General features: G+C 41.6%; 2 protein-coding genes across 14 annotated transcripts in view; one reads left to right on the forward strand and one right to left on the reverse strand.

Moving 5' to 3' along the window:
* PEAK1 (pseudopodium enriched atypical kinase 1) overlaps positions 1 to 9,359 on the reverse strand; it is a 250,264-nt gene extending 240,905 nt beyond the window's left edge. For 3 of the 8 annotated variants that reach the window (XM_074296512.1, XM_074296505.1, XM_074296516.1), the window contains exons 1-3: positions 8,798 to 8,977; positions 6,333 to 6,439; positions 4,294 to 4,534 (exon numbers count right to left, since the gene is read on the reverse strand). The gene's annotated coding sequence lies outside the window, so the exon portion shown is untranslated. Of the gene's footprint in view, positions 1 to 423; positions 607 to 4,293; positions 4,535 to 6,332; positions 6,440 to 8,797; positions 8,978 to 9,237 lie in introns of those variants that run through there. The other 5 variants (XM_074296506.1, XM_074296507.1, XM_074296510.1 and 2 more) reach the window with 5 other exon arrangements.
* Positions 9,360 to 9,629: 270 nt separating this feature from the next.
* HMG20A (high mobility group 20A) overlaps positions 9,630 to 24,182 on the forward strand; it is a 60,213-nt gene continuing 45,660 nt past the window's right edge. For 2 of the 6 annotated variants that reach the window (XR_012487142.1, XM_074296519.1), the window contains exon 1: positions 10,150 to 10,272. The gene's annotated coding sequence lies outside the window, so the exon portion shown is untranslated. Of the gene's footprint in view, positions 9,765 to 9,865; positions 9,982 to 10,149; positions 10,273 to 20,483; positions 20,788 to 24,182 lie in introns of those variants that run through there. The other 4 variants (XM_074296518.1, XM_074296517.1, XM_074296521.1 and 1 more) reach the window with 4 other exon arrangements.

The raw sequence follows: 24,182 nt of genomic DNA on the forward strand, positions 1-24,182 counted from the left end.
CAGAGCTTCTGAGCTAAGCACACACGATACTATTTTATGTTTTATATATATATATATCTCCATGCCATAGTCTTGTCAGTTCTCCTTTCAGCTGACTTCCTAATCTAGTCCATGGAAACATCAGTCCAACTCAATCCCCAGAGATGTGCAAAAGGCACCTGGCCCTCCTCCCCCAGTGCTGCTCACCTAACCAAAGTGCAACATTTGACACAGAAAAACACAGTACCTCTAGGAAGTATAGTTTCTGACCTGGATATTTGCAAATGCCATGTCTATAAAGTCTGTTTCTAATGTAAGAAGTTTCATAAGAATTAAAAATTAAACCTGTAGTTTTAGGAGGATATAGTACTAGAGTAAAACCAAGCTAAGGGCTTCCCCCCAGAATGATGCCTTTCCTGCTCTTCTTTTCATCTGTTTCCATACCAGTTTCCTCACTGGGCCTGGGGGTCAGGTAGCCTGATTCTTTTCCCTTTCTTGCAGAACCAAGAGCAAGATTAAGCTGTGTAGCTTACTGCAGAGTTGACAGCTCTTAGAAAGCTGATAAGGTTGAAAATCTTGAATTTTTGGCACTGTGCTGTCAAAGATTTATACAAGTCGTGGTGAGACCTGAAATTACAAAAATAGCTTCTGTTGCTTTAAAATGTCTTCTCCACAACTCCCCCAATTCCATCAACTTCCTATCAAAATACAAATCCATAAAAGCAGTGTCACATGTGAGAACAAGTCAGTTTTCCTACATTTGAAATATACCAGCTATTACCTTGAAAGTATTTTTAAAATAGAGAAACTTACTTTTTAAAAAGAACAATTATACAAACAATTTACTTTGGGAATCAGAAAAAAAACAAAAAACAAATTTTGTTATAAAAGAATACAGAAGAGGCAACTATGTGAATAGAGCATAAGCCCTGGAGTCAGAAGGACCTGAGTTCAACTGTGCCCTCAGATACTGACATTTCTGGCTCTGTGACCTTCCTTCTCCTTCAAATTGTCTCCTAATTGCCTGGAGGGGGTAAAAGGAGGAAGAACATGGTGAAAAGATGAATGACTTAGCTAAGGTAACAAGCTAAATGATTAATAGATTATTTGAATAGAAGAGGCAGGCTTTTTACAGTTTTTGGTACTAAATTATCTTCCAGTTCATTTTTCCATCAACAAACATGTGCACAATATTATCTTAAAAATGCAGAGGGTGGAAAAAGATGAGATAAACTTTCCTGCCGGGACACAAACCACCAGAAGACAAAGTTAGCTCACCTATATCCAAGACAAGTCTAGAAGGTAAGAGGAAGCATCTGAACTGGGGATTAACACAAGTGTATGTCCCTTTTTTTTTGATTCATGTACTTTACTTGCAGATTCTTAAGATTTTGGTCAACACGATTATAATACAGGGCTCCTCATTTGATACCTGCTTTGTTGTTATATTATTATTCGGTAGTAAAGATGAGTAGGGAACTGTCCTAAAGGCTTCGAAAACCCCCACAAGATCTGATCTTGGCTCTTTGCTACTTGGGCTTTTTTTTTTTTTTTAATCAGTTAGATAAAGACAGTATACTTATCAAATCTGTAGGTGACATCAAGCTGTGAGGGAGAACTAAGCAATAAGAACAGGTTTCAAAAAAATCTCAACAAATTAAAACATTAGGCCAATTTTAATTAAATAGACAAACAGGGAAAATGTCTTTCAATGAGGCTCAGAAAAAGAATTCTACAAACATGGTGGGCCAAGGAGTCCTACTATTCTGAAAAGCATGGAGAAATCAGTGTTCAAAATGATAAAAATGTCTTTTTGCACCTTTTTGTAGTTACAAAAACCAGAGACTCTGTATTGCAGGAGGACTAAAGAAATTATGATCTGTGAATATCATTGAATTACATATTGTGATGCAAGAAAGCATGAGGCTGAAGAATTAAGAGAAGCAAGGGAACCCTCATGAACTGATATAAAATGAAGCAAACAGCACTAGGAAAACAACATAACTAATGACTGCATTAAGGTAACTGGTAAAAACAAAAAGAATGAAACAAAAAACTATACCTATAAAAGCTTAGTCCCAAAAATGAAAGGAGAAAAATGGATTTCCCTCCATTTTACTAAGAGTCTAGAGGTGTAGGATATCAAAGGAACAATAATGTCTAATACATATACTCATACACATATATAAATACAATAATATATTATTAATATTACCTAGTATTTGTGTATATTTGTATTAATATATGATGTATATAATATATGTATAACATAGAGGCATATTAATATATTGCATTTATATATTATATTAGATATACAATATTTATATAGCCTTTTAAGGTTTATAAGTTCTTTATGATTCCATTTGATACTCATAACAATCCAAGAATGCAGTGACTATTATTGCCCCATCTTACAGATGAGGCAACTGTGGCAGAGACAGGCTAAGTGATTCAAGTATTTCAGATGTACCTAACCAGTCTCCAACCAGCATCCCAACTGCCTTTATATGGAAGCTGTGAGAGGCAGTTGATTTTGCTGCCTTTTTTTTCTTTTTTTGTTACAAGAGATGGCTCACTGGGTTGGGGAAGAGGGAAAGGATATAGAGCAAAACCAAAATATGCAAATACAAAACTTTATACACCTAGAACAGGATGGAAGAAGTTTGGCAAGACAGTGGTTTATGACAGCAATCTACAGGTTTGCATGGATTGAAAATTCAATGCAAGATGCTACTAATTGGATCGTAAGTGGGAAGAACCCCAAAATGTGTGACCCATGTGACCTTGGACAAGCCATTTGAAGCCTTTGCGCCTCAGTGTACTCATCTGTAAAGGAAAGGGGTGGACTGATCACCTGCCAGAGCCATGACACCCAGACCTACCCCACAAGGCAGCAGAGGTGGAACAACATTCCAGGAATGGGGTAAAGCAGTCAGATGGGGCCTCTTGGCACCCCAAGGCGAACTGCAGCCAGAAGGCTAACATGATCATAGACAGAGAAGGGGATGGAGGATGGGGGGAAAAAAACCAAGCCAGCTCTGCTCTGTCTACACCTTGAAAACGGTGTTCAGTTCTGGACAATGCATTTTAGAAGGACAGAACTGTGGCTGCCAACTGAAAGCCTGGGATATGAGCCTCACGGGCCTGCCAACTCTGCTGCTGGCATGGTAGAGGGGGACCGAGGGGGTTGGGGGGGGAAATGGAGGCCGGCCTCTAACTCTGTGTACGTGAGCTCCATCACTATCCTGGCAAACTAAGAGGGTCAAGGAAGGTTCTCCACAACATGAATGAAAAGTGTCCATAATATTAGAGGCCTAAGCCCCCTCTGAGAACTGGAAAGGCCAATCTTACTCTGCTGCTCCTTGGCTAGGCTGCCTAAGTGATGCCCTATTAAAATGCAATTCAGGCGATGTCATTTGTGGAAGAGCCTCCGCCGTTCAGCACAGGACACTGGTCTTTCTCTGACCTAACTCTTTGTTTTTCACTTGAATAATTGAGCGTCCACTGCCAAGACAAATCAAGTCAACAATACTCCCTCCGTGCCAAGCTGGGCAACAAGTGCCGTGGATAATTAGAAAGGCAGAAGCAGCCCCCCTCCAGTAGCTCACAATCTAATGGGGGCGACAGTGTGTGAGCCACCTCTGACAGACAGGCTACAGACAAGGCCGACTGGAGGTCATCTCAGAGGGGAGGCCCTGGAGCAGGAGAGAATGCCAGCCTAGCAGGAGGAAGAATTTGAGCTGGGTTTCATGTGCAGCTAGGAAAATCAGGAGGCAGGAAAGCATGCCAGGAATGAGGGACGCAACGAAAAGGTAAATTCACGATCTTAGGCACTCAAAGCCTCTTCTCCAGCAGCTTATTCTCACAGGAGGCTTAGGACACATTTACATTGAAAACAGAAGTCGTGTTCTCTGCCTCATTTCCACAAGTGTAAAAGGAGGGGGTCAGCCTCCTCCAGATCTCAGATGTCTTCACCTTTTTACCTGGCAGATGAGATGCTCATCGTTCTGTCTGGCTCATAGTAGGAACTTAAGAAAGGCTAGTTCTTTTTCTATCTTGACTCTTTTTTTCTTTCAGAAATTCCCGCAATCAGATTTCAGCATTTCAAATATAACATTGGATGACTTTACCCAGTTTTCTCCCTCCACTTAATGCTTCAAAATGTTGTCTTTTACATTATACTTATGACAGCTAGGTGGCACAATAGTGAGAGAACAGGACCAGGAGGTAAGAAGACCAGAGCTCAAACATGACCTCGGACACTTAACCTTTCTATATTCTCATCTGTAAAATGGGGATAATAACAGCACTTACCACACAGAGCTGTGTTGAGGATCAAATGGATAAACATTTGTAGAAGCAGAATATAATGCTGGCTATTATTAAGGTGGATCATGGAGTTTCACCAATCCATTTTGTAGTCCGGCTAATTTTCTTAAGCAACAGATACTGGGGGAGTCCAAAGAATGAAGGGTGGGAATCAGCAGAGCTGGGAGGAGTGCCAAGGCTGGGCTACCACAGCAGACAGAATGACTTTGGGACTTGGCTTCCCCATCTATGAAGAAGAGTCATTGAACTGTTAGTCTACCTTCTACCTTTGGCTTTTTATGACTAACTGGTAATCCAAATGGTTAACAATCTATTTCATAGCCACATGGGATAGAACCATTTCAACACATTTCTACCAGCAAAAATACTCAGAATTTACATAAAAGCTGATAAAGGCAAAGTATTCTATTTGAAATGACTATTGCAGGCAATTCCAAGGTGAAAAGAGTCTAGAAAACATTTTATTTCCTACCTGTTTGGGAAAAAGTAGCAAAAAGCCAAAGATTTAAAAAAAAAAAAAAAAAAAAATCAGGTCCAATAGAGAAGCACAACCACAATCATATGATCTCAAGTTAGCTTTAGGAATGAATTGGGGAAAACCAACGATAGTCATTATAATTATCACTGCCAACGACCCTACAATATGGGGACAACAGAAGAAGCCAGAGGTGGCAAACTTATAAGACCCAAGAGAAAAAAATTGGAGGCCTTTATGTGGCTCATGTGAGCCAGTGTAGGTGAAAGTCTGTTCAGAGTCCTGGCATACCAAGGCAACGGCTAACCTTGCTGACTCCTCCCAATCAGCCCTTTCTTTTCCCATGCCAATGATGTCACGCCTGTTATCTAAAGAATAATTTGGTTATTCATCTTTATTATTTGAGATATGAGTCACAAACTCCCAGGTTATGTAGGTTCCTTGAAGGTAAGGACCCTCAAGTTTTCAGACTCACAAAGCCGGAAAAACCATCTAAGTTTGACAAACATCTGCCTGATGGAGCATCTCCTCAACAATATTCCTTACAAATCCAAGTCTTGATGGAAGGCCCCAAGGATGAGAGAATAAATGACTGTCAGAGGTAACCCATTGTCCTTTTTGAATAACGAGCCTCAGTCTCTCTTATCAATAACTTCCATTATTGCTTCACAGTCATCATTGCCCCATTCTCCAAAGCAAGTGACTCTGATTGTTAGGAAGCCCTTCCTTAGACGAAATCGCTTTTTCTAACTAGACCCTAAGACAGTATAGTGGCCCTCAAGTATCTGTACATGAAGCAATAGGACAGTTTTCTTGTACGACACTTTTTTCTCACTTTTTTTAAGTCCTGAAAAATGCAATGTTCTTAGAGAAAGGCCCAGCACATCTAGGTAGAGAAATGTTAAATTTATATCAGGAATTCCCTAACAACAATAACTACTAGCGTTATAAATAGCATTTACATAAGGTTTAAGGTTTGAAAGTGTTTTTACATGTTAACTCATTTAACCCTCACAAAAACTTTGGGAGAGAGATGTTATTATGACCCCCATTTTACAGAGGAGGAAACTGAGGCACAGGGAGATTAAGTGGTTAACTCACTTCAGGGGGTAAGCCTAGGGTCACACAACTAGTAAATGCCTGAGGAGGGTTTTGAAGTCCAGTCTTCCAGACTTTCTAAATCCCAGCCAGGGATCCACTGTATCACTTGGCCACCACGTACATTTTATGCAAGGAGAACACAAAATGAAACCAGGCACTCCCTTTAAGGAGCCTACATTCTATTGAGGGGTAGGGGGTACAATCTCTAATTACATAATAGATAATCAGAAGAGGAAGAGAGCTTTAACAATGAGAGCGATTTCTTCCAGCTCCATTAGGACATAGTTCCCAAGGTGGAAGTGACGAGGGAACAGAGCACTACCCAGTGAAACCAGGAGCAGGGAAATCCCAGCATATGAAAAGAAAAGGCACCTACAGGCTGGGACAGGGCCAGAGCAAAGCAGAGAGGCTTCCTCCCGATCCTGTTCTTGCCCTGAAGTTCACCCACCTGCATCCCCAGTGGGGGCCTTCCTCTGTGTAAGACACAGCACTCCTTCCACTCCACCCCAGCTCCTTCCTCCTCTTCCAAGGGTTTCCTGATCTCCTCCACACAAGCTGCAAGAGATACACGCCAGCACTTTGTAACTTTCCTAGGCAATTGTTCTCTTTCTCTTTAGATTTGCGTACATCTTAACACCTCTGCTCCCTTCCGGCACAGATAGTGCCTTATTCATCTCTGCATCCCCCTCAGCACAAATCAGGCACTTAATAAATGTGTCTTGATTTGAAGGCTTTGAAGCAGTCATTGATTTTATGATCCTAAATCTGCACCAGAGGCCACCGCGGAGTCCCTACTGATTTACACAATCAATGAATTTTTTTTAAAAATGATTTGGCAGGTTGCAACACAATCAGCTATAACACAGCACCTGTTTTATTTAAATAGCACAACATTATATAGTTAAAAACAACAAATCGCTCTCATAAAACAAATGCTAATCACATGATGTTTCACCATTGAGCAATTGAGAAGAGTGATTATATGAAATGTGCCAAAACATGAATTTATGGCCTCTGCTCGTTTGGCAAATGTGGTAGGTGTTGTTGAATGTTGAAAAACACATATGCAAATAGGCAAATAAAGTTTTGAAGCTCAGAGACTTAAATATTTACATTAGCATAAATGTGCAAAAGAAATGTTTACATGAGCATAAATACAATACTTTCCAGGAACAAATTGTTTTTTCAATGTGATTGTCAGGAAACAGCTATGAAGAGATAATAGTTATGAGCTCTAGAAAATGAATTTTAGGGGTGGGTTAATAAGGAGGGGAGGCAAGATCATGAAGATTAAGAGGGCCATCACAAGCGAAATCCCAAAGAACAAAACCGTCCCCACCACAGCCATTCACCACATCAATGGCCCATCAAGGATAGCTATTTGATAAAAGTTCTTGTTTTTCTAGAAACTGTAAATGAATTTGTGTTCCCAAAATAAATCCCAAACCACTCTCCCCTCCCGGGACACCCTCCCCACAGCGATCCTGGAAGGGGATGGCGCATTTTTAAAAACTTCCTGGACCCTGGGTGCTGGGAAGGGTTAGGACTGGTCAGCACGAGTCGCCGTCCGGGCATCCCTAGGAATCCATCCTGCCGGCCTTCCCGATCCCGGAACAGTGAGTCACGGAAGAGAAGTGAGCAGCACCGGGGAAAGCCCGGGGATGGAGATGCCGGAGGAGCCATCCCCAAACGGACAACGAGAATCACTCAGGCAAAGTTTTAGCTCTGCAGAGAGCATGCTACCGACACTGCTGCCATGGGTCCGGGAGGCTCTGCGCCCCTCCCCACGGGAAAGGGGCTCCTAAACCCGTCCCGAACTTTGTCCTAATGCTCTCGTTAACTAGATGGCTGTAATTGGCTTCCTCTGTAATCCTCCGTATCAAACTGTTTGGAAGGAGGGCCGGGAGGACTGGATGGACCTGGACACGGACACACACACGGACACACACTCACACACACTCACATACACTCACACACGGATACACACACATTAACACACGGACACACACACACATTAACACACACTCTCACACACGGACACACACACACACACACATTAACACACGGACACACACACACCCCAACCCCTGCGCGGGCAGTCCCACCCGGGCCATCACCGCCAGCTCCTTAGCTCGGATTCAGGTGCAGCTCCGAGGCCGACCACCCTTCCGCCGGCCCTCCGTCCTGGCCACCATTTCCCTTCCTGTTCTCGGCCCAGACGTGTGGACCGCCCCCGGAGCGGGGCGCACGTCTCCGAATCACGCCACAGGGAAGCACAGTTTGTAGGCTCGAAGCTCTCTTAGCTCACGGAGGCCAGAGAGAAGTGTGCTGGCTCTTCCATCCCGGGGCAGGAGGGATGAAATCATGTTTCCCTGTAACTCATCACCCGGCAGCCCGTCCCCGAGGGTCCCGAGGGGGCTCCGAGCACCGGCGCCGGCCGGAGGGCGCGCACAAGCGCACACTCACAAGCACGCACAAGGACACACACAAGCGCACACGGACACACACAAGCATGCACAAGGACAGAGTCACACAAGCGCCCTCGCACTCCCTGCCTCTTCTCTCCTGCAAGTGTCCAGTAACCGCGGAGGACAAGTCCGGGCTCACAGCTTTGAACTTGGCCCTGAGGCAGCCCCCCCCCAGCTCCCCGCGAGCCCCGGGCACAGGGGAGAGCAAGGCGCCCAGCCCGCCCTGGGAATGGACAAGAGGGGGAAGGGAACACCCCCTCGGGGCCCCTAGGGCTGAGGCACCCCCAGGGCGGGTCGGGGTCCCCCCTCGTCCCGGCACTTCGCATTTTTGCGGGCACCCCTCTCCCGCGGGCGCCGCAGCTGGAACCCGCGGCCCCCCACTGGCCGGAGCGGGCTCGAGGGTCTCGCCCGCGGGGAGGGGGCGCCGCCCGAGACACAGCCTCACCTGGGATCGGCGGGCGCCGCCGCCGCGACCTCCTCGCCGTCCGAACGCAGTCCGTCAGTCCGTCCGCTCTGGGCTGGCAGGAGGCGGGAGACGCGCGGGCGGTCCCGGCCCGCTCCGTCCCGGCGCCGCCGCCTCCACTGGAGCCTCGGCCGCCGCCGCCGCTGACACTCACAACAACTAACTAAGTCCCCGCCGCCGCCTCCGCGCGCCCCCGCCCGCTCCGGGCCGGCCCCCCACGCGCGCCGCCGAAGGCCTCCGCGCGCTCCCGCCCCGCCCGGCTCCGCGCGCGCCGCCGGCGCCCAGGAATGTTCGCGCGCGCGCGCTTTCCCTCCTCCGCCCCCTCTCTCATTCCCCTCTCCCTTCCCCCTTCTCCTCGTGGACAGGCACGCGCGTGTGTCCCAAAGCCCAGGGCTCTTCCCGGCCGCCACCCAGGTACCCACCTCTTGCCCCGCGGATAGTGGAAAGCACCCTTACGCGCGCACGCGCGCGCGCGCGCGAAGGGCCAGCAGCTCCGAAACCAGGTAGCCGAGGAAGAAAGGGGCGGGGCAAGAATTGGCCAGAGGGACTTTGATTGGCTTAGAGGCGGGTCTAGGTTAGGGGGCGTGGCAGAGTGGCGCGGGCCTGGGGCCGGCCCGAAGACCCGGGGCTCCTAGGTTCCGAAGAGGGAATGGAGTGAAAAGAAAGTGCAAACTAAGGCCGAAGCGGCTTCCCCTTTCCTTTCCCCTCCCCCATGCTGTCCTCCGGTCCACATGAACCCGCTTCGACTAGGCCTCCCGGAATCTGCACGGGACGGAATAAATAAACTACATTTCCCAGCAAGCTCTGGGAAACTCGATCTCGTTCGTACGCACGTAGCTTCATTCCGCGACCGAGAAAAATAACCCCGGGAGTTTTTCGAGGAAAGCGGTGCAGGAAGTTCCGCTCGGCCTTGAGCCCCACCAGAAAACCGCTAGTGTTCACTGCCGAGGTAAGGCCTGTAGAATATGGTAAACCATCCAGGGCGCGGAAGGGTGAAGGGTACTCCCGTGGCGGCGGTGGGGGAGGGAAATGGCGGAAGGATCCGTGCGTGAGGTGATGAGGTGACCGGGGAGCGGAGAGGGAGCGCGGCCGAGGGACTGAGGGAATTGCGCTCAGTGCGGGGGCTCTCTGGAGGCCTACGGCCTCTCACTGCCCGCCGCCTACAGGTCAGTAAGCCGGACTACCCTTGGGGGGCCGGCTCCGAAATGCGCCCCTCCCCCACTCCCCCATTGTTGACCCTCAGTTTGCTTGTTTGGAGGCTGACCGATTGGGGGGCCGACTACTTCCGGTGGGGGGGCAGCCTGGGGCTCCTCGGGAGAGGGGCCACCTACTTCCGGCGGGGGAGGATTCGGCTCCGGGTACCTGCTCACTTCCGGCGGAGAGGCCGGACTGAGGGTGGTGGTCCCGCTTCCCCAGACCTCCCTTAGGTGAAGTCTCTTCTCCTGTACTGACATTCGGTTCGTTTCCAACCCTCCCCCCCCCCCCCCCCGACTCCTCCTCCTCCGGGTGCCCGAAGCCGAGCTCTGAGCGCCTGGAGCGGAGCTTCCCTAGTCGTGATAATAAGTTACATGCGATACGGCACCAAAGTAAGCCGGTGTCATCTTAATCGGCTTCTTCCACACGTCGGAATGCCCCGATGTAACACCTGCCTCAAGTCACGGAGGGGTTTTGGTCTTCTGACCGCCGCTGAGAGGCGTGGGCAGACTGTCCCAAAAGTCTCGGTGCGGCAGTAAGCGATTTCTGGGGCCTCCCGTGGACCAAGTGCTGTGGGAGGGCATCGAGAGAAGCTCCGTGGGGAGCCCCCCCGGGACACGCGCGCTCTCTGCGAGCCCAGCGGGCAGGGAGGCCTGCGCCAGGTTTCCCAAATAACTCCCTCCGCCCGGACCTGTAGGTGCCCCCCGACCCCCCCGCCGGCCGCTTCGGTGAGCCTGGAGTGGCGATGGGGAGGGGGGTGTGAGTGTGTGTGTCCGCGTCCTCCTTAGGCGAACCACTGGCCTGTTCCGAGGGCTTCTTCACCTTATTTGTCAAACGGACAGGTGGAAGCACTTCTTGTTCGGTTCCTTTTTTACGCTCCTCTTGATGGCTTCCCCTTTCTTAACCACAGAACCAAGTAGGATCTCACTGGACTAGTCGGCACATTGACGCTTCTCCTAAAGGTCCGTCCGTCCGTCCGTCCGCGCGCGGTGGGAGGGAGACGTCCCCCACAGTCCGCCCCCACCAGCGTTTCCCCCGCCTCTCTCCAGCCCCAGAGCCCCCTCCTGTCCTTATCTCTTAGAACCTTCAGTTTTAAAGCCCACTTTACAAGAACTTCCTCCATGAAGCTTTCCCTGATCTCCTCAGAAGTTAGTACCCCGCCTCCCCGCAGATGGCGGCGGATTGTTTTCTAGATACACTAGTAGTTTTACTGCCGCAGAGTGAGCTCCCTGAGTCTGTTTTGTTTCCCCTTGTATCCCAATCAGACGGGGCTTAATAAATTGTCACATGTTGATTGACGATGGAAATGGTCACCGAAGTGGTCGGAAATTGAAGTCTTTCGGTTGTGTTTTCCGTGGCGTTTTTGTGGTCAATCTATAAGTTGTTCTTTTGGTTCTCTGATTCTGCTGGATGATTTGTAGGTACCCTTCAACTCCAAGTCTGTTCTTAGCCTGAAACGTTATGTCGTGAATGCTAAATGTTTGGATCTATAACTAAAACAACTTAGAGATTAAAACTATTCAACTTATTTCTGTGGAACTTCCAATAAATTTCCTTTCACAGTTTATTAAGTAACTTCTTAATTCAAGATAAAAATTATAACTTGGTTCTTCATCTTAAACTCTTTGATGGTTTTTTGTTGTTTTTAAGGGGGAAAAATGATTTTGCTGTTTCTTGAAAGCCCAGTTCTGAGTTTGCTGTATTGGGTAAAGGGAGAGTGAAGGAAGGAAGGACTTGCAGAATTATTAGAGTGCCTTGAAAAAAATATCCAAAATAAATAAAACCCAAAATAACCTAACAAATAAAACCCAATATAAAAGACTGGGAAGTTTAATGAGAAGGAAGCATACAAATAAACTAAATAATTAGCAAGATTTTTTTTTCATTACCATAAGAACATATTTTATTAAAAGGAAAATAGAAATGTTTATTATTTGTTATACTATAAAACACGGAGTATTTATGTTTCATCCTGACAGAGTTAACTCTTAAGATTTGGAATTACGAAAATAATAGGAAATTGTGAAAAAATTGGAGAAAATAACATTAAAATGTGGACTGCGGTGGTTACATTCCCTTTAGGTAGTTGGAAAGCAAAGGAGTATATTAAATTGGCCTTTATGACGTTCCACAAGAGAAATGCAGTATGATAGAAATAAGAAAAATGGCTGTAGCTTAAAGATTTGAGCAGGTTGAAGAAGTGTCTGCTCAGAAGAAAGCAATATATAAAGCATGTATCTGAGAAAGGATGTTTTCTGATAAGTGGCAGTTATTCATTGGTTCTATTAAAGGAGAAATATTAGAGGAATATCTGCAGAGTAAAGAGGTGCAGATGTTTTAGGAAGAGTTATGTGGAGAAGCTGGTGGATTTTCTATATGATAGAAGTAAGCTTTAAAAATATGCTTGGTTCCTGTTTGTATTGTTTTTTTTCTTATCAGGACATCATATAAAAATTAGAAAATTAGCTTAGACTCTAGTATATCCTATATAATTCAATTGAATTATATAGGAATCTGCAGTCCTAAGCAGTAAACTTAAAAGCATCCAGGGATCACAAAGACCAAAGTAGTTAGGAATAAGAGTCAATAATAAAAAAATTCATTGCTTTAGCAGAATTGTTAACATTTGTCATCTCACACAAATGTTTTGCTCTTTTGTGATCTAGACCTTTGAATAAGAATGGACTCCCAAAATCTACTTTATTCTGTTGTAAGTCCTTTTATAACATGCTTATTAACAAGTGGATATCCAATCTCTTCTTTAAGTGATATAGAGTTCACTTTCTCACAGGATAGTTCAGTCCATTTGAAGAAAACTCTAATTTGAATGCCATTTCAAACCTCCTTCATTCCCCCCCACCCAAGAAAAATTGTATACAATGAGTTAGAATTAGCCTTTCTGTGATTTCTATAATTTACTATTTTTGTTTGCCTTTTGTCTATTTTAGACTCTTTCCATCCACAATATTCTTGAAATATTTTTATATCCTAAAGGTTTAAGTAAGGATAAGACTTTATTATCCTATAGTTTTCTTACCTGTTTTTGTAAACTTGCAAAAATTGCAACCTTTGACTTTCCAGATGGAAAACAAGGCCAGGAAACTCAGTTACTATCTCCTTTACATAAAACTTGTAAGTTATGATCGTGGTTTGAACAACATCCAAGATAAAACCTAAAATTTGTATGCTCTTGCTTCCAGTTTAAACCATTTAAAACCCTCCTCAACATGTCCCATTACTGAAGTACAATCCCTTTACACATTTTCCCGCTGACCTTCAAAGTTGTCTTCAGCTGGAAAATTCCATCTTTTTGTGTGTTCTAAATTTGTTTAGAGTCAATTTGGAGCAGTTTCAGGAGAGCACAGCAAGTTCCTGCCTTTACTTCACCATCTTGGCTCTGCCTCCTCCTTTACCCACTCTTTCCCCTACCAACAATGTTGGGGAACAGGCATCCTTCCATTCCATAATTAGAAAGTTTCACTTGCTGCAAAGTTCTTTACATGCAGTCACACAAAACCTACCACTTTGTAGCTTCTACTCATTGGTTCCAATTCTGTCCCTATCTTAGAATCAAGCAAAATGAGTTGGATTCTCAAACTGTTCAAATGACCATAAGTCTTTCAAGAGGTGCAAGGAGAGGAAAGAGGTCTTGAGTATTCTACTCTAACCCCCCCTTTTTTCTTTCTTTTTTTGTTTGCATGTAGTGTTTTTAAAAAGTATTTCATTTTAGTGAGAAAAGGTCTGATTTATCACCTTAGCCCAAACTTCCCCACCCTACCCTGAATTGAAAAGAGCAGAAAAACAAAACCTATTACAAATATAAATAATGAATCAAAACAAATTTCCAAATTTGCCATATCCAAAAAGTTTGCCTCATTCTGTATTTTAAGCCCTTCACTTCAGAAGGTGGCTGGCACATTTTATCATTAGTCCTCTGGAATCGTGGTTAGTTTTTATACTAATTAAAGAGTTCTTAATTCTTTCAAAGGTATTTTGTTTTGTTTTACTTTGCTTTTTTACCATATTGTTAGCTTTGTATAAATTGTTCCCCTAGCTCTGTTGGTTTTTTCAGCTTTCTTTGCAGCCCTCCCCATCACTTCGTCTAGAGCAGCAGTTTTCTGTCACATTTATATGCCTCTGATAGTTTAACTCCTCAGATTCCTGTTCTTTGTCATCTAAAAAAGATTTAAGAATATTTTTATACATTCTTAGAGTTTGTTTTTCTTAGGATTGCTCCCTCCCTTAATTTGTCCTCCCAACCATGACCCTTTTGTAAGCATTTTTTATTGAGAAATCTATTTCTATATCCAACTCTGTATGTATTCTTCCCTTTTTTGACCAGTTCAGTTGAAAATTAGGTTAAAATGTCATATGCTCCCCTCCAACCCCCACCTGATTGGTATAGATGTCTATTGTATATCCTGATTGTGTGAGATAATGTTTTCCTAACCTTTTTCCTTTCCCAGTATATTCTTACCCTCCTCTTGAGATCATCTGTGCATAACAACCACTCCCAGACTTTGTCTAATTAGACTATATGTGGCCCTGAAAGATGATAGGCAATTCAGAGCACACATTTTCTTATATTTAAATATAAGCAGTTTATCCTTTCTTAGTTTTTTTGTCATTTGTTCATTCCTGTTTGCTTTTTTATATGTCTCTTTATTTCTTGTTTAAAATTCAGTTTGTATACAGCTCTGGTGTTTCCAGTCAGGAATGTTTGGAAGTCCTCTATTGCATTAAAGTTCCATTAGTAGCATTATACTGTATGTTGCTGGGTAAGTTAGTCTTGGCTATAAGTGTGTGTGTGTGTGTGTGTGTGTGTGTATATATATATATATATATATATATATATATATATATATATATATATATATATATATATATATATATATATATATATATATATATATATATCCTTTGTCTTCTGAAATTTTGTATTTTAGGTTGTCTGTTTCTCCATAGTTGTAGCTGCTAAATCTTGTATATTCCAGACTCTGGCTTCTTGGTACTTCATTTTTTTTCTGCTGCTCATTGTATTTTTTCTTTAACGCAGTAGCTCCATGCTCTGGCTCTGACATTCCTTGGAGTTTTCATTTGGGTTTGTTTTTTTTTTTTTCCATAAGGTGATTAGTAGGCTTTTTCTATTTCTACTTTGTCCTCTAATGTTAAAAGAATCGAGCAATTTTCTTGGAATGTGATAGCCAGACTTTTTTTTTTTTTTATCATAACATTCAGATAATCAAATGATTCTTAATATTTTTTTCTCCTTGATTTTTTTCAAGTTTATTTGTTTTTGCCATGCTGTATCATTTATTATTTATTTATTTATTTTGGTCTTTTGACTTGGTTATAATATTTCTTGTTGTTTCATGGAGATATTAACTTTCTATTTGGTCCATTCTGATTTTCAGGAAATTTGTTGTTTGGGCAAGGTTTGTGTACTTTTTGTGCCAAGCTGTTAATTCCCTTTCCAGTTTTCTTCCATAGTTCTCATATTTTCCCTCAAGCATTCATTTAATTTATTTTTTAAAAATTACTCTTTAAAAAAAAAACAAACTTGCTACATCTTTTCCAGGAATTCCATTTGAATTTGTGCCAAAACTGTTTTTCTCTGGAATGCTTTAGAACTATTTTCTTTCATTTGTATCCTGAGCCTCTCTTATCATCATAATAGCTCTTTATGGTGGGATTCTTTTTTTTTTTTTTTTTTCCCCTTACTCATTCTCCTAGCCTACTTCATGAATTCAGACTGGATTTTAGGACTGTAATGTTAGAAAGGTGCTCTGCTGCAATTTTGGAGGAAAGATCTAGGCTGATCCTGTTGCAGCTTTCTTGAGAGGCATTAGTTTTGTATTATTCCAGGATCTCAGGGAAAGGGTGGGGACCTATAAACTTGATCTGATTCTGGATAAAGTCTAATTGCCGATCCCCTGTACTGAGTTGTGCAAGTTCTTAACCAGGATTTGGTCTGAGGGATTCTGGCCCTATCAGCCATCTAGAAAGCTCTGTTGGCTCAGAGTGGCAAAATTTCCTTTGAAGTCTGTGATTCCTGTCCCAATTTGTTATTCTTTGCAGGCTGAGCTTGATACTGAAACTGAGATCCTATTTTGCACCTGAGTCTGGATCCTCCCAATGCTGCTTGCTTCTGAACTTCATTTCCAGTCTATTATCTATGGTCTCCTTACTGGGGAATGTATATCCCATTCTTTGTCCACCACAGATCTAGGTAGTGGGGTATGAAATTTACAAGTGTTTTTCTTGTGATACCCCAGGATGGAATGTCCTGTTTCCTTGATGGACAACCTCTCCCTGAGTATTGCTTGCTTTTTGACTTGATCTCTGTTCCCAGTGTCCATAAACCTTTCTGTCTCACTGTGTGGAGCTGAGGTGGACAAATGACCACCATTGTGACTTTTTGGATTTTCCCACCAGGATTTGGTTTGATGTATTTCCTATACCTACATTTAGAAGTTTTGTGGAAGAAAACTTGGAACGCTTCCTCCTACTCTCTAATATTACTTTCCATTTTTAAGTCAAGTTCATTTAATGAGAATATAGTACTGGAAGTTTGGACATTTATCATCTTCCTGTCAAAGTTTCATTTACCTTTCTTTGGAAAATAAAAGACTACTTATTTCCAGGACTGCTTTAGTAACTCAACATTTATAAATACATTTATAAATATGTAGAATTAAAAAGAAGCAATAATAGGGGATAGCGCCAGAGTTTCCCCTCTCCCCCAATAATTAATGTATTCCATGAGATCTGTGAATTAGAGTATAAGTCAATGGCCTTGATTATATTTGTGACCTTTTTTGGTATAGACACTAGCAAGACTCCCGCCTTTAAAGACTGAGTTTTTTTTTTTTTTTTTTTACTTGTAATCCCTGCTCTGAAGTCTGTAGAGACAAAGAATAATTCATGAAACACCAGTGTCTGTCGTAGTATCCTTTGAAGGATTTTGCCGATGTGGATATTCCAGATTTGCAATCTTTGAATAATCTATCTAGTCTTTTGTTAGTTTCTACGGATGAAAAAGTCCTCTCTCATGATCCTCTGTGAAGTTTACTAGGCTCGGAGTCTTTATATGCCCGACTTGGTTTCACTGAGTCATTGCTTTTCCAGCATAATAAAACATATAGGTTTAGAACAAGAAGGAATTTTAAATGCCACTTCATCCAAAACCTTCATTTATTTTATAGATGAGGAAACTGGGACCAGACTGGGGAAGAGAATATGCATTTACAGAAAGATTAATTGCACATACCCAAAAATCACACAGTAAGTGAATGAGACTGGATTTGAATACAGGTCCTCTGACTCATTCTAAAATCAGTTCTCTTCCACTGTACCAAATGCTTTCCCTGTGGGATTTGATGTCACCTTCTACAGCCTTTGAAAAAACTAAGCTATGAACAAACCATTAGGCTTTTAGTGGAGGAATAATAATAACTGAAATTCATGTAGTACTTTATGGTTTACAAGAGCATCTTCCTTCTAACATTATTGAGCTAAAACATAGATGGAAAGTAGATGTGGACTGGTTGGATAGCATTTGCTGTTTGTAGTGAGATTGCAGATCTCTCTGGCTTGATTTGATTAGCTTGACCTCTATTCTCACATTCCCTGTCAAATATTAAGCATTTTGGTGTGTTCCATTACATTAACCTTGACCAAGAGTAAACACAGGTGTGATTTTTTTTCCTTCACACAATTTACATGGTAAATGCAAAGCCTTGAGATGTGAATACTTTGCAAGTTTTAAAACCTAATGCTAGCCGTTATTACCCTTATTCCATCTCCATAGGCATTTCTACTAGATATATTTGGAAGAGAAATTAAACAGCATAATAATGTAGAGTAGAAAGAGTACTGGTTACCACCAGTGTCTTTGGACAAATCAGTGTCTCTTGGCTGCAGTTTCTCATCTGTTGACTTGGGAGGGTGAAACCTTCCATCAGTGTCTAAAGCAGAATTTGGACCAGGTGCTCTCTTTTGGCCTCAGATCGGTAATTCTGTGTATGGGAAAACAAAAGCATACATACTAAGGCAGTGTTTGCTGAATCAAGTTGATTCTATCTGGTTTTATCATAACTCATGCCAAATGTCTGTGGATACTTGAAAAGTTTTGATAATTTTTCCTGTGTCTGTCTTGAAACTGATAATTTCAAGATTATTGGGAAACTTCTCTGCCTCTCACAACAGTCAATAGTTCTTTGTTCTTAATTATGTAGTCCGAGGTCCTAAAAGCAATTTTGTTTTATTTCTTTGTCATCTAGATAATTGGCTACGTTCCCTGTATTCTTAGAAAAAAAGAGAAGCTATAAAAATAGAGATTGAGCCCCACAAAATTACTTCTCTGCCATCATGTACTGTACCCTCAGTGTTCAGTAGTGCCCCAAAAGTGTATTTCTCTGTTCTTGGTTAATTCTGCAGATGTAATGCTAGTATTTGGCGTTCTAAAATCTACATAGGTGTACTCTGTACCTCCATTAGGACCCCCAGTGATTCACAACCCCCAATTCTTCCTTTATTTCACTTTTATCATTTGCTTTATAGCATATAGTAATTGGTTATTCTATTAAGTGTAAGAAAATCCTTGAAGGTAGGAGCCAGATTTGTTCCTACTTGCTTTCCCCTCAACACAATACAAATTCGTTGGATTCATGATTGTCTTTTGGCATCAGTGAGTATTAATCTATAGGTGCTATTTAGAAATAGTCATTTCAATGTAGAGAGTTTCTGGGTATAGAGAGCAAAGTTCTTCTGAGCTAAATTTGGTTTTAATTAGTCTTATAATCTGTCCTTTAGGAAAAGTAAAGTTGTTGCTATGTGAAGTAACTAAAGTGAACATTGTGATTTCTTTTTAGATCTTCTTAACAATTATTAATCTGAAAGATAACCCATTTAGTTCAACACTCTTGTGGAATACCTATTACCAGCCACTTTCTCTTAGTGCCTCTAGGAATCCAAGAATCTCTCATCTTTTAATATAGGAAAATTGTTTCTCTTTGACCATCTTACTATCCATCAGGCCAATTTTCCCTAGAAGCACCTGGGGCTTCTATATTTGTTCAGTCATTGCAGTCATTTCTGACTCTTCATGAGCCCATTTGGGGTTTTCTTGGCAGAGACATAAATGGTTGGCGATTTCCTTCTTGAGTTCATTTTACAGATGAGGAAATTGAAGCAAAAAGCATGAGGTGACTTTTCCAGGGTCACACAGCTAGTCATTGTCCAAGACTAAATTTGACCTCAGATCTTCCTGACTTCAAGCTAGGCCTGAATCTGCAAGAGGGGGGCCTCTACTCCCTTCCCCAATCAGAGCTTCCTTTCAGATATTGTGTCCCTCTCTTTAATGCTAGTAAACATTTATCCAGCAGTGCCTGTGCTGATGTCGGGGAAAACAAGGGAAACAAAGACTATGCTCACAAAGACCTTTTATAGTGTGGATGTTATGAGTGCTCTAAGAGAGAAAGGCCTTAACCAAGGGAAAACAGGGAAATTTTCATGGAAGAGTAGTACCTGAGGTGGACCTTAAAGGAAAAGAAGGCAGGATTTCAGTAAGCATCAATGAGTTCACATATTAGAGTACAGGTTACATCAATGCACAGGAATAAGAAAACACACAAGACCAGGGATTGGTTAGCAATCTAATGTGGCCACAACATAGAGTGAATAAAGGGAACTGAAAGGAAATTAGGCTAGAAAGGTAGGTTGGAGTAAGCTCATGCAGAGCCTTGAAGGTCGAGTTATGCAGGTTGTATTTCATCCTAATTAACAATCATAGATGATAAATAGAGGTGTGGTGTGGGTGCATGTAATAGTAAGCTATCTCTAGGACTTGGAGGGGGAGTAGGAGGAAGGAGGGAAAAGAAATTAACATGGTAATTTTGTTGTATTCTTGAAAAGAATAGGAGGTTATACATGGTGAATTTTCAGTTTCATGTTCAATCTTATTTGTTGTACTGTGTTATGAAAATGCTATTCCACAAAGTTACAATAAAATGATTTTTAAAAAATAGTAGAAAGCTAAAAGGTATATCTTTGATATTTCTGTTACACAAACAATATATATGTTATGTTTCATTTTACCTGAGATAGTAAGTAGATTTAAGGTAGGAACTATATCATATGGATAACCTTCACTAGAACTAGCACATTATTGATGCTTGGTAATCATAATGAGGACTAGAACTGTTCTTCCAAAATTGTTGTTTAATATGGGATTACATGGGATTACAGTGGGATTACAATACAATATCCATTGTTCTGTGCTGATCTTTCTGAGAATTCTTTTGGGATATCTGTTAATGATGAGCATCTTTTCTGCTAAATGGAATTGGCCATTATGGCCATATTTTATCCAGCCTTCACAGTTCAACTGCACCTGCTGACATTTCTTAAATTTGAAACTAGAGGCAGAGAGGTCTCAGTGGTGGCATCTTGGCTGGGCTACTTGTGTCCTTTGCCAGAACCAGAATTTTTGGAGCATCAGGGCATGGTACTGAGGTGGCCTAACTATTCAAGCATTTTCCTACCTCTGGGTTAGGAGAAGTATTGTGTCCATTCTACCTATGTGTCATGGTGAGGTAGCAAAAAGGAAGTGGCAGAAATACTTGACAGAGATTCACATTGTTGATGCTTTTCTCTTTTAAAATATTCCCATTTAGGATTATGGAAAGAAAGCTGAAAAAGCTTTGCAGGTCATCTAGTTCAAGTCCCTCCCTGAGGCCCCAGAGAGATGAAATGACTTGCCCCAAAACACATGGCTGGTAAGCCAGAGAGTACCAAATCCATTCTTTTCGTCATTATGTGACTAATGCCCAACATTGCAAAATTGTAATTTTCCTAGAGATATGGTAGAGATATGATTTATAAAAATAAAATGAATGTAAAAATGAATTGCCTAATTTCATATTTTGAGGGGGGAAAATCTTCGGGTTCCTAGTGATTTGAATCAAGTTGTTAGCAACAATTAATTCTTGGTGCACAAAGTAATACCTAGTCATTTCTAATTTAGAACAAGATAAATTGGGGGGGAGGGATATTTAGGTTTCTTTTTACCTGATTCCTTAACACAGATCAGAAATTTATTTCTACAACACAGATAGCCCTATAAATAACTTTGAATAGATAACACATTCTAAATATTTCTGTTCAAATTTATAAAGCGGAATGGTTAAAGGTTTATTATAGAGTTAAAAGAATGAGAATTTTGAATTAGAAAATGGTATTTCTTTTTTCACCTTAGCAAATTTCCTTAGCATCTCGGAATATGCAACTGGATAAGAGTACAGAGAGAGAGCCAGAGAGGACATCTTCCCGAGCCAGGCAAGACAGAACAGCTATAGAAATGAAGAAATGAAGGAAAAAAGGAATTAGAAAATAGTGTTTATTTTTCACCTTAGCAAATTGTTTATTAAGTCTTTGGGTAAAATAAGCTTCATCTGTTTATTGATATAATATGTATTTACTAGACAAGTCTTGAGCCACTGAATTTGGGAGATGATAAAAATTTATCAGTGTTTGCTTCTGGATATTGCAATTATTCTAAACTTCATAAATCTGTAGTTGCCACAGCAGGCTCTTTCTTTGGTTTTCTAAAGTGTGACTCGCTGACCCCTGTAGCTTGTTGGAGAAGAAGAAAAATACAGATAAAATTGGGGTCTATTATAATGTGCTAAGTCATGGTTGTAGTGTTGTGAGACCATACCATATGTAAGAACAGTCTTTTCAGGCTAATTGCTCATTTAAAGACTATATTATGTAAATGTTGTAGAGTGATTTTTATCTTGATTTCTGAAAGGGGGCATGAGCAGCTTTATTTTGCCAAAAAGACAGTGTCAGCTGCTAGCCACTTATTTTCTAGCAAAACAAACTACTTGCAATATTCTAATTGGCAGGTTTTCTTTTCCCCAGAGTTTAATTAAAATTTCTCTGCACCATTCCATGATACCGAGGAGGCCGCAGATTCTTGTAGTGTACCAGAAAAAAAGGACCAGGGTCAGCTTCATCCTGCTACTTCACTCTGTACTAATTGTATGTCCTCTTTAGTTTTGCTAGTAGTTGCATCTAGCAGCACCATGACTGGTAACAAATAAATATATCACCTATGTTATCCTCTTCCCCTATTTTTTTAAAAAGGAGTCAAGAGTTTGGTTTTTCTGGCATTGACCCAAATATATTTCTCTCTTGAAGATTGAGAGAGCCCTCATTCTATTTATAACTTGACTCTGTACAACCTTTTTTCAAATACTTGGAATAAACCAATTGTAGGATGGTAAGGGCCTACACTAGAATGTGGTGATAGCAGAGCAGAGAAAGGGGCAAGAAAGAGAGAGGTTTAAGAGGTAAAATTGACAGGATTGGGAACAGTTGGCTGTGGAGGTAAGGGTGAGTGAGAAGGAATAAGGGACTGAGGATGACACCCAGCTTGCAAGTGTAGGTGACTGAGAGGATGATGGTGCCCCTGACAGTGATGAGGAAGAGGGAAAGGAGCTAGGGCTGGGCATAATGAATCCAGTTTTAAACACATTTGAGTTTTAAGATGTCACCAGGACATGTAGCTGAAGATCCAGTGGGCAGTTAAAATTTCAAGATGAAATCAAGAGAGGGGTTAGGAGTAGTTAAATATACCAAGGAGAAACCCTTGGTATAGAGATTAGGTGAAGGCTGAGCTCAAAAGAAGGAGTGAAATTTAATGGGCACCTGCTTTAGTAACATCTGCCAGAAGTGCTTTTATTGATTGAGGGCCTTAAGTATTTCAGCTGACAATGAGGAGGCCATTCCTGAGGCTACAAGAGCTTCTGGTCAAGGCTGTTGCATTCTAAATCTGCACATTATTTTTTTTGGCTGTTTATAAACTATTGAGGAGAGTGTAACTGATACTTTTAAGTTGTGCATAGCACATAAGCTTGCTAAAAATTAAGAGTCTTAAAAGCTAGCCTTGAACAGAGAGAGTGTTTACATTGCGTTTTATAGAAATTGGTCATTTGAAGCTGTACTTCTCTCCTTTCTTGTGCTACTGCATTTTTGCCTTTTGAAAACAGCTCTCCTGTATACGCATCTACCTCTGTTTTATCTGGTGAATTCCATAGGAGATTGCATTGACTATCCCTGTAACCTACTTTACTGAAGTAATGCTGACAGTGTTCTGGGAGTCTGCAGTGGCTTGAGACCAAAACTTAACTGTCATCATGGGATCCTCTGCCTGTCCTACTTGGCAGTGCATGTGTAATTAGACTGAATGGCAGTCATTCTCAAGAGGTCTGAAGTAGATTGCATTAAAAAGAAATTGAAGGAAAGGAGATGGGAACTAAAGAGATAGAAATACAAATTATAGAGAGTATATGAAAAAGGAAGACTGGAAATTAAGCTTTCAAATGATCTGATAGTTTAAAGACTTTAACCAGATGTTTAAACTATCACAAGTTATATACATTGAACATTGAATTCGATGTTTACTTTATTTGTGTCTTTATTGTTTTATAATGTGTGTCATGTATTGTTTTTTGATTGTTCACTTTAATCTTTTAGAAGATGGCCAAAATGGTATTTTAATTGCCATTTAATTTTATTTAATTATTACAAAATTTATTAATTTATTGCTGTGTCCAGTCCACAAATTTCATTTAATAGTCTTGAAAATCAGTATTATACTCTTAATTATCAAACTATTAGAGAGTCTGGAAATGAGCCTATAAACAGAATTTTGGGTGTTATTTGGTTGCTTGGAAGACATGAGACTCTCGGAGACGAGACCAGCGGTAGAACCAGGTATCTGACTCTTAATAATGTGTATTTAAAGGACATATAGGGATTTGATGGAAGAGCATGGGTACAAGAAGGTGTAGTCATCTCCAGGGGATGAAACCAAGTTCTGAACATAAGTGGTACACCAAACCAAGAGCAGCTTTAGGAGCAAATGCCAAAGGGGTTGAACAGATACTTAGGTTGAAAGCTGGAAAAAAAAAGTGGCTGTACAACAAGTTAGAATCAGGATGTTGTGCACAGGGAGCACTCCTCTAGGCCACATAATGTGGCTTAGGACAATGTAGAAGCTCAGAAATTAGCCAGAAAAGTAGCTGGAAAGTGAAGAGACTTCAAGTCAATATTTGCAAATATTGAATTTGGCTTAAGACAATATTCTATTTATCCCTACAGGTTA

Source organism: Sminthopsis crassicaudata, chromosome 2 (assembly GCF_048593235.1).
Source record: "Sminthopsis crassicaudata isolate SCR6 chromosome 2, ASM4859323v1, whole genome shotgun sequence".
NCBI lineage: Eukaryota > Metazoa > Chordata > Mammalia > Dasyuromorphia > Dasyuridae > Sminthopsis > Sminthopsis crassicaudata.